This window comes from Cyanistes caeruleus, chromosome Z, assembly GCF_971803275.1.
Source record: "Cyanistes caeruleus chromosome Z, bCyaCae1.hap1.1, whole genome shotgun sequence".
Lineage (NCBI taxonomy): Eukaryota > Metazoa > Chordata > Aves > Passeriformes > Paridae > Cyanistes > Cyanistes caeruleus.
Window position 1 is genome coordinate 12107567 of NC_141732.1, and position 10306 is coordinate 12117872.

At 38.2% G+C, this 10306-nt stretch overlaps 1 long non-coding RNA gene across 1 annotated transcript; it reads left to right on the top strand.

Moving 5' to 3' along the window:
- The first annotated feature begins 263 nt into the window (after window positions 1-263).
- On the top strand, window positions 264-9979 carry LOC111940836 (uncharacterized). Its single transcript, XR_015280737.1, has 4 exons — window positions 264-331; window positions 3426-3578; window positions 3789-3850; window positions 5996-9979. It is a non-coding gene; the product is annotated as an uncharacterized LOC111940836 (long non-coding RNA).
- Window positions 9980-10306: the final 327 nt, after the last annotated feature.

Consider the following 10306-nt stretch of genomic DNA (forward strand, 5'->3'; position numbering starts at 1 on the left):
ATGCTTTGGTCCAGTGGATGAGAGCATGAGTGCTCTTCTTGTGGCGTGGTTGAATATCACTCGTCAGGGCATCATTGTTCCCCTAGGGGACGTTGATTAAGAATTCCTGGGGTGCATTTCTGCCACGGGTTCCACACTCACCCCTCCTGTTCCTATCCCTGCAGGACCCGGATTTGCTCACCTTGTGCCTTTTGAGTCTTGTGTTCGCAGAGCTGAGAACCAGCTGCGGGGAGATGGTGGCTTCAGGTTCCCTGGACCTCCCTGGGTCACTGGACTGCTGTTCTGACAGCCAGGGATCATCCTGAACGGGTCTGCACCCTGTCCATCCTTGGTGAGATGCTGTCAGAGATTAGCTTCCGTGGGTTTTTTGACACTGGCATGGACATCACGATTGTCAGGTTTGCTGGTGGGCCCCGGAGTAACCCTTGGACCCAATGCTGACACATTCAGCACAAAGAAGAACTTGAGACTGATTCTTTGTTCAGCAGATTCTGTTGTCCTTTCTCATGATGGACTAGTCACCCTCGGTGTCTTGATGGAGGAACAGTTGGATCATGGTGATCTGGAGCTTCAACCAGTCCCTGGGACATTCCTGTTTTCTGTATTGTTGGGGAAGGTGAAACAGGGAAACCTTATGAATGTGATTGTTTGGCACTAGATTGTGAAAATATGAAGGCTAGAATCAAAGTAGAAATGAAAGCCTGCTTTGAGTTATAGGATACTGAGTACTGGTTAACCAAAGAACAATAGCCTAGCCAGCTAGAGGAGAATCCCTGTTGATAAAACAATGTCCTTCTGCTGATAAGAAGAGTCCGAAAGTAAAGAAGCAAGGAAAGAACTTGTAAAGCTCTGTAGAGTATAAAATGCAACACTGTATGTTAATATAGGGAAGCCCATAGGTTGTATGTAAATTCTTTAGTGGGTGTGTCTCATGGTGATTGGTTACTAAGAATTAGAATATTCACGATAGAAAAAGATATATTGGATTGTAACAAGAACTTCGCTCTCTTTACTCTTTACTCTTACCTCTTACCTCCTGCCTCTTCTCTCTTCCCTCCTCCCTTTACCCCTCTCCCCTCTCCCCCCTCTTAACTCTCAGCCCCCTCTCTCTGTTCCTACCCCTCTCGCCTTCCCTGCTCTTTCCCTCTGTTGCTCTCTTACTCCCTCCCTCTCCCTTCCAACCTCACCTCCCCTGCTCTACCTGGTCTCTCTCCCCTCCCCCGGACCACGTGGACGCCAAGGCTGGTGGCGGACACGGGTCTCCCCTCCTTTTACTCTTATAATAAGTCGCTTATACTTGAACAGCTTGACCCTGGAGAAGTCTCTCACCGCGAATGAGCGTTTTTGCATCTCCAATACTGTATCAAGAAGAAGTCTGGGAAACGGAGGTTATTGCAAGACCTCCAGAAAGTTCATGCTATGATGGAAAGCATGGGGATGTTGCAGGCTAGCATGCCTTCACCTGCCATGCTTCCTGCTGATTGGCTAGTCCTCATCGTGGATCTGAAGGATTGTTTTTTAAGATTCCTTTGCATCCCTTTCTGGTGCCAGCTATCATTAATGCTGAGCCCACACAGAGATATCAATGGAGATTTTGCCATAAGGCTTGTGAAAATTTGCTGACATTTGCCGATGATATGGGGCTATAGCCCTCTCTGGAGTTTGCGAGCAGTTTCCTGCTGCTCGTCTCTACAACCTCCCTGAAATTATTTGAGGGTCAAAAATAATTTTGGGACGAACAATTGGGACAAATTTTGGGACGAATACAATTATTTTTTTTTTTTGCATTCAGTGCAGACACTGCATGAATGATGTCCAGATATTAATGGACTTTTACATGGTTGTGTCCCTATATTGGACTGACCATGACACAACTCTCTCCCTTGTTTGGTCTATTAAAGGGGGACTCTGATTTAAAGTCACCTCTGACACTGACCCCAGAGGCACAGTAGATGCTGGAGGAGGTTCTGCGAGCAGTTTCTGCTCATCAAGTTAATGATTTTATTAATCTTTCCATTGATGTCGCTGTTTTGTTTTTAGGGGGTTTTTTTTGAGAGTCATGAAGCTGGGTCAGCCCAATTGATAGAATTACAGGCTACTGTCATACCATTCCAGAAGTTTTCCCAGGCACTTTTCAATTTGGCCATGGATTCTGCCTCCGTGACCAAATTGGGAGCCATCCACAAGCAGGTGTTGATGTTGGGCATTTGTTTCATTTATTTTTGGGGGTTTTTGTTGGTTTTGGTTTGGTGAAAAATGAATGGGTGAGATATCACCCTGAAATTACAGCCTTCTGATTGTAGGGAGTATTGTATTTTCCTATTATTTATCCTTCTGATTGTTTATAATGTTGCTAGTTTCTTTGTTCATTTTTCTTTTTTCTTTTCTTTTTGTTTAAACCAAAAAGGGTGAGATGTCACCCTGAAAACTCAGCTTCTGAGCTTGCTAACATGGTTTTCTAGAGACTTTGGCAGGACAGTAACTGTAAACATAGATATGTGTACATTCTTTCTGTTACACGTCTTGTGATGGACATCTCTCATGGCCAGTGCAGTAGGAAAGTGTTATCCTGACCATCCAATCCCTGGCCGTGGTCAGAAGCCTATGAATCCTGGGAGAAGAAATAAACTTTCTCTTCCTTTCACCACACCTCAACCTGTGTCCGTGTGATCTATTCATCTTCAGCAGCAACAGAAAAGCTCCATTTTTAGAAGCACAGTAAAAGGCAAATGCTAATATTAAGCAATGTTCTCAGCATGGACCTGTTAAGAATAAATCTAAATCATAGAATACCATCAAACCCATCCCACAGCTAAATTGCCTTCAGCACAGATAAGAGCAGCATACATTCAGAGTCAAGTGGCCAGATAAACTGAAGTGTTATTGGAAAAATTATTTACAATTGCACAAATGGCAGACAGATGTGGACATATAGGAAAATAGGTTCTTTTTGGGAAAAGAAAAATAAGACAACTCAAAGTGGTTTTTTGAACCTCCTAAATGTTCTAAGCCAACTTTATAATCTTCTAATATAAAGAAATTGAAGGGATTGGCCCAAGACAATTTTGCTTAGCAAAGACAGAAATTTGCCTCCTATTCTTGCTGATGTCTCTTATGAAAGTCAATTTTATCATATAGCTCTTTCACTCCTCTGAACCATTGAATTAGAATAGGCAAAACATTTGTATTTCATTCTTATTATTAGGAAATTACACCTTTTGGAGGACTAAAATTTTTCTAAATAAAATTTTAAAATATCCAAAAAACATGTGGTTATCTTCTGAGCTGTGTTATTTGGTGCATATCTTGCCTCTTCTCTTTCTTACCAGCAATATCTTTACCAATATCTTTACCTAGTTCTGTTGAAGAGATGGCAAGCCATCCTGGTATAAAAAAATAATTGAATATATATATTACTTTTTTAGGGCTCTTATTTGAAGGAAGAGTGCTGTAGTATGTCTCTCATCCTTACCCCTGTGAAATGGATAAAGTTCTATTGTAACTGCCCACAACCAAGACAATGAATTTGCAACTTCAGTTCACTGATCATACTAAGAGTCAGCAAGAGCTAATTTAAGGTAAGCTTAATTGACCTAGAACTGAAAGCCATAATAGAAATCTAAAAGCTAAAACAAAGACTGATAAAAATGAATTGTAATTAGAGCACAATCCCTTAGTTAAAAAGTATAATTAACTGCTAGCAAATGGTAGGTTTTCTGCCTTCTGTTGTTAAAGAGTCATTTTTCCTAACTTTGTTTTTTTTGTATATTTGTATTCATATAAACTAGGTCAACATACAATCTAACTGAAAAACTATGATATCCAAAGCCTATGGTGCACAGTAACCAAGGTAAATTTCCATTAATCTTGTCTGAAATTTAAGTTTAAATCACATCTACAAATGTGTATTTTCCTGTATAGCCACAATGTTGACCCTTCATGCTAGACCCTTTATGTTGAACTTTATTCAATAATCAATAAATTTATTGATTATTATGATTGTTTTATTTATTATTTATTTATTTATAAATTATTTATGATTATATTGATTATTTATTGATTATTATTATATGCCTCTCCAGTTGATCATACTCTCCTTTGTGCTGTGTAATTACCCATGTCCTTGTGGTTTATGAAACATTGTCATGGAAAACAAAAGTTTTAGCATGTTGATAAAACTAAGCCACCCTGAACATGAAAGCAACTACTTCCAGAAAACAATAAGTTTGAGTTATTTTTCAATATATGTGTAAACAAATCAGCTGTGGTTCCAAGTTGCTTTATATTTTAGTATGTTTGCAGGGAAAGATAAACTGCCTTTCATAAAAACCAAGGTATAGATAAAATTCTGAAATACTTAATCCTATTCCTTCTATAACAGATACAGTATTAGGAAAACAGCTTTACTTTTATGGCTTTAGCAAACAAAATATATTATCTGTAGTTTTTAAATAGATGGTTATTAAAAAATATTCAACATTGCAGTATTAACAATACTGATCACAAGTTAGAAAAATGCCTGATTCAGGAACAATCTAATCCAATATGTCTTCTAAATATCCTTCTTTTCTGTGTCTTCACTTAACCCAAAGAAACATGAAGCTAAATTAAATCAGTCTTCCAAATGTGCACATTAATCATTTACAAGTAACATCAAAAACAAGTAACATCAAATTTTTGCTGTAAAGGTATTTTAGATTTGTAGCACTTGTGCATTTGAGTCCTACAGAAGACAGCTTTTCACTTCTCATTCAGCTGACACAACAGCAATATGCTTCAAATTGGATTCAAAGGATTGCTTCAAAGCTTTCTCTCTTGTTTAATACTTTCAAAAGAGCATTACCCAACATGAAATGTCTCTGTAATGTCGATGCAGCTGATCTGATTTCATTTGCTGTGCACTGCTCAGTAGATTTGTATCTAAAGTTTAAAGCTCTGTATTCTGACTATTTAGCCTTTTTATTTTCCTATCTTCCACATTTATGCCTAAATACCTGGAAAAACTTAGGTCCCAAGCACTAATCAGACACACAACACAAATGAACAATTATATCAACTAGGTTTTTTCACTGTTTAGCTCTGTTTTAGCTGTTTATGGGACACATATTAAACTATGTTCTTTGTAAGTTAGCATCATATAATCTAAGAACACTTACAGTAAGATCATAATGCTGTTTTTTTAAGGTTTCTCCCTTTTCTCAGTCTCTGTTTCACCAGTTCAAACAATATGGAAACACCATTAGCTATTATTCTTGTCTTCCAGCATCTCCCTTTTGGTTTTACACTCAGCAGACCAGAAGTGAAGCTGACCAAGAGAAAGTTATGGCCTGTACCTCCCTTGACTGAGGAGTCCAGGGTCCTGTCTGTTAAGCTGTCTGGCAAAACCAGCTCTGCACACTTACAGACACACTGGGAAAGCCCAAATGTTATACCCTGCTGGGCTTCTCCCATGCCCTTTCCAGGAGCCACCAACCCATGAAATGTCCACATCCGCAAACCTGAAGTAGTAGACAAGTAGTCAACCAAATCAAGGACTCACAAAGAAACTCCATCTTGTCCAGGCCCCTGGCAGGGCTGTCCCAGCATGGACAGATAGGAGTATGTGTCACTTCATAAATCATCAATTTGTTCAGCAGAACAAAATAATGTAATGGTGTTAATTGTGGTATCTTCCACTTGTTCAATTTTTCATGTACCTACCTATACCCTGCTTTTCCAGAAATTCAGAAGTTCTTAATCTCATTGATTTTACCCTTTCTTTCATTCTCCAATACCCTCACACTGTATCTTCTGAAACAGCAATACATATGAATAACATACAGCTTTTATATAGTTTTTAATATATATTATATTTAGTCATATATGTTCCATATATATGAAATAACTATCTCTATATAAATTCAAGAGTGAATAAATTTAAGAGTAATTTCTGTATATGAATTTGTATTTCCTTTTTTTAATCAGTACTAACATTTTTTTTTTGTCTGATTCACAGGGCAGGTAAAATACTCACCCTAATTCCTCATAAAGAAGACTGTTTGTAGTTGTTAGCTTGGTTGAAGCTTAATGGGTCATCAGGACCATGGCATCTGAGTGGCTGAACAATGAAAATGCCTTACCAGTATGGGTCTGAAAAGGAGTATGAGTGGGCAAAAAGCTGATATGCCTTTCTATGTGCAAAACCAGATCTTAGAGGAACATTCAGTCATGCAACTCTTCCGCCTTTTCGACCAAAATTTTCCACTAATATTTTCTGTTGCTGTGGCAATTTCATTTAGCATAAAAAATCATGGAATCATAGAACAACTTGAGTTGAAAGGAATTTGAAAGATCACCTGATTTCAAATCTCCTGCCATGAACACAGATACCACTCTTTAGACCAGGTTGCTCAAAGCCTCATCCAATCTGGCCTTGAGGACTTCCAGGGATGGGAAATTCACAGTTTCCTATTCCAGCTCCTCACTAACCTATGGGTAAAGAAACTTTTAATTCAATCTAATCTATACATCTCCTGAATCAGTTTAAAAGTGTTCCCCCTTATCCTACGTAAAAAGTCATTCTGCCTTTTTTAAAAGTTCCCTTTCATTATCCTCTCCATGCTGAACATCCCCAACCCTCACAGCCTATCTTAATAGACGAAGTGCACCAGCCTCTAATCATCTTTGTGGCTTCCTCTTTGTGGCTCAGTCATGTCCACATCCTCCTTATGCTGGGGCCTCCAGAGCAGGACCGAACATTCCAGGTGGGGTGTCACAAGGGCAGAGTGGAGTACTCAGTATAATGTATAAATATGCATTCATTTATTGCCAATTAGGTCCATTAGGACAAATGACTGTGCAAATTCTTTAATATTAAGTTAACTGTATCACATCTCACTGGAGCTTATCTGTCTCTATCCCTTCGGCCTGCGACAGGAGTGGGTCACACCCCAGGAGCAGGATGACCCAAGGTGTGACTAGAGCACTTGCTCTAAGGCTCTTTGGCTGTCAGTCTGTGCTCTGAGGAAACAAGGACGAGAGGGAGGTCTTTTGCATGGGATAACAGAGGATTTATTGCTCTGAGGAATCTTGGGGGCAAAAGACAGAAAATGTGAGAGTGCAACAGCTGAAATAGGGAGGCAGTTCAAAGGGAGGGTACAAAGCATCAGCTAATCAGAGATATCCTGGGGAGGGTAAAAGACAGGGTTCACAAAATCATCATCCAATGAGGGAGGTAGGGGGGGAAAGTTGGGTCACATGGACTAATCAAGAATTGAAGTTTAGCGGATTTCCAAGGTGGAATTCCAAATATGTGGTGGGCCTAAGACAGGGTTGAGAGGAGACTCAGGGTAGATTGACAACATAGGGTGGGAGGGTCTCATTTGGACCCAACCATCAACTTGGGCAATTACAGAACATACCATTAACAAGAAACACACTGCAACATAACTGAGCCTCATAATATTCTTCCAAGTTTTCTGTGTCAATGACACTATCTTCAGTTTTATGCTTATTATATGCTTAAGCCCAGACAAGCTAAACAACTTGTTTAAACAAGGTTTCCAATGTACCCCGTCTCAAATAAAGTGTTGAGAAAACTTCTAAAACTCCAGCTACTATCCTATGTTAAACATCCTATATTAGGAAGAACAAATAGCCCTCTTTAAGTCAGTTTCTGTGTGCCAGGTAAGGAGGAAGGACAGAACACAAACATAGGGGTCATTCTTTAGTACTCAGAAACTGCATCTACAGAAAAGTCTATTTTGCATTCCTTCACCCTCCGTAAATCAGCTGAGGTATGGAGAACGCTAGACATTAAGTTAATGATAAGAAAGAATCTCCTTCCTTGTAAGAATAAAACCATGGAAAGATCAGCCTTCATGCTTCAGACACAGCTGTCCTTAATAGATATACCTCTGCTGAAGTACTTGGCATTAATTAGTCTGATTTATAGAAATGACACTAATTTAGGAATTCAGTTGATTTGCAATAGCAATTCCTATATTTCTCTACATTCCTAGCAATGTAACCTCTGCCTTTCAAAGATGTTCTCTATCTCTTCCTCACCCACCTGATATTTAACCTAAGAGATATTTTTTGGATTATGACAGGATTTTGTTTCCTAACTTCCAGGTCTCTGCACTGAAATGAGTCTCATCTCTTCCACAATGACTTAAAGTGTGTTTGTTCATGCATGTTTACTGTGTTCACTGCAACCTGCCTCATAATTCCAAGTGTTTCCCACAATGAAGCTTCTGACTGTTTGTTTTTAATATTCTCATAAGTACACAGTTTCAAGTATCTATCCCTAAGACTTATGTTTTCTCATCTTTCACAGTTCATGTTCCTGCCCATTAAAGAAAAACATCCATGTTCTTCTAGGGTATTAATTACTACTTTGGGCAAGGCATAAACACACTTAAAATAAAAGTATTTTTTTTATTAAAATCCCCTTAAAAAGTCCGAGGGCTTTAAAATTAATTTTACAAGTTCTTTTATCTCATTTCCTTAAGGATCTCTACTGTTGAAATCAGGCTAAAGATGAACCCTTTCTATAGGCATGGAGTATAATGGGTCAGAAAGTGAAGTGGAACAAATAAGGAGTCAAAGCAAATACAGATACAGCACAGGAGGCATTCTAAGAGACCAGAAGCTAGCTTTTAAGTGCTGGACAATAAGTGTTTATGCAGTATCAGCTTCTTAACTGTAGGAATAGAAAGCTAGCTCACTATGCAAAAACAAAGAGATCAGAAACAACCTAGATGCAATATTTGGAATCATGTTCAAATCTTCAGCCACCAGGGTGCTTGGAGATTTGACTGTAGCTTAGGAGTGAGACTGTTTTGAATTCTGATCTGAAACGTGTAGGTTTGGGGAAATGTATTTTTATCCCTGCAGTTAATTGTTCTACAGAACAGTCAGTCAAAATTGCAAGATTCAATATTTGCTAAAGTGCTTATCCTTAAACCTATAAATTTGTTTCACAGACGATTTGCCAAAGAGTAGACTGAAGTAACTGTCTTTAATTGCCTAAATGCAGTGTAATGACATATTGCATGGGAGTTTCTCATGTATCAGGCAGTTTATGAACTACAAAGCTGTATTCTCTTTGAGAAAAAAAAAAAATTATACTTTTTTTCACTTTCTGGTTTTGATTTGTTTCCCCAGTCAGCTTTTGACAGCTCAGAAAGCCTTGTGTTTGGAAAGGGTTTCGGGAGGAGGACTTTTTTCCCCAGAAGGCAAAGCCAAGGAACACATCAATCACTCTTTTTGCTTTCTGACATTTCAAGTCACCAGAGGCTTTTGATAAACTTTAATCACTGTCACAACTCTAAAAGTCACACATGGGACCAAAAGCACACGAGTGAGTGAGAGGGGAGAATGTGTGCACGCACACCTATATGCATGTGAGATAATGCATTTTGCAAAAACACTCTCCAAAAGTAACATGTTTCTTTTCAATTTGAGATACCTGGAAGGTATGAAGCTCTTAAACAGTTTTTTTTTAATATAGCATTTTTTTTTTTTTTTTAATTCTCTTTGAACATACAGCAATTCTGTCTGGAATAGTGGTAATTTTGCTTGCCTCTAAATTTAAGAATGGCACATACCACACAAAAAAACTTTTAGTTTTTCTACCATGTGGAGGATTATTGGCTTGAACAGAAACCCCAAAATTTCAATCTATTTCTGTTTTTTTTAAAAATTGTAGGTATTTTATTAAAAAGACTGGAAATTTTCCCTCAGATATTCAAGGAATTTTGATCTATTAATATGGTAACCTATTTTGGGATTTGAAGTTTCTAAAAATTCCCCAAATTCAAAAGCTACAAGATATTTTTTTGTAAAAACTGCGATATATTGAAAAATCAGGCCCAGTATGTCTCACAACTCTGTTTAGAACAGGAGGCTGGAACAGATAAGATCCTCAGGTCCCTTTCAGTTTGATTTCTATGATCCCGTGACTCTATGTTATTAATAAACTTTCTTTCTTTATCTATAATATTATTTTTTGCCATTGTGATTTACTCTTGGTTTTGCTATTGGAGTACTGGTAATACCACATCATGCCAAAACCCTGATCCTGAGGTGGAACCCTCTTGTACCAAGTAATCTGCAAGGAGTGCATGGTCAAGAGATGGCAACAGAAAGGTCTGGAAAATATCATTTAGTAAGACAGTAATAATGAGTATGATAGGCAATAGGCTGAAAATTATTTGGAGCAAGCTCTTGCCAAATATATATAGCTGACTGCAATTAACTTCTGAAAAATGGAAAATAACTGAGCATTCACAAGAACTTGTCATGCAAAATCATACACTTCTCT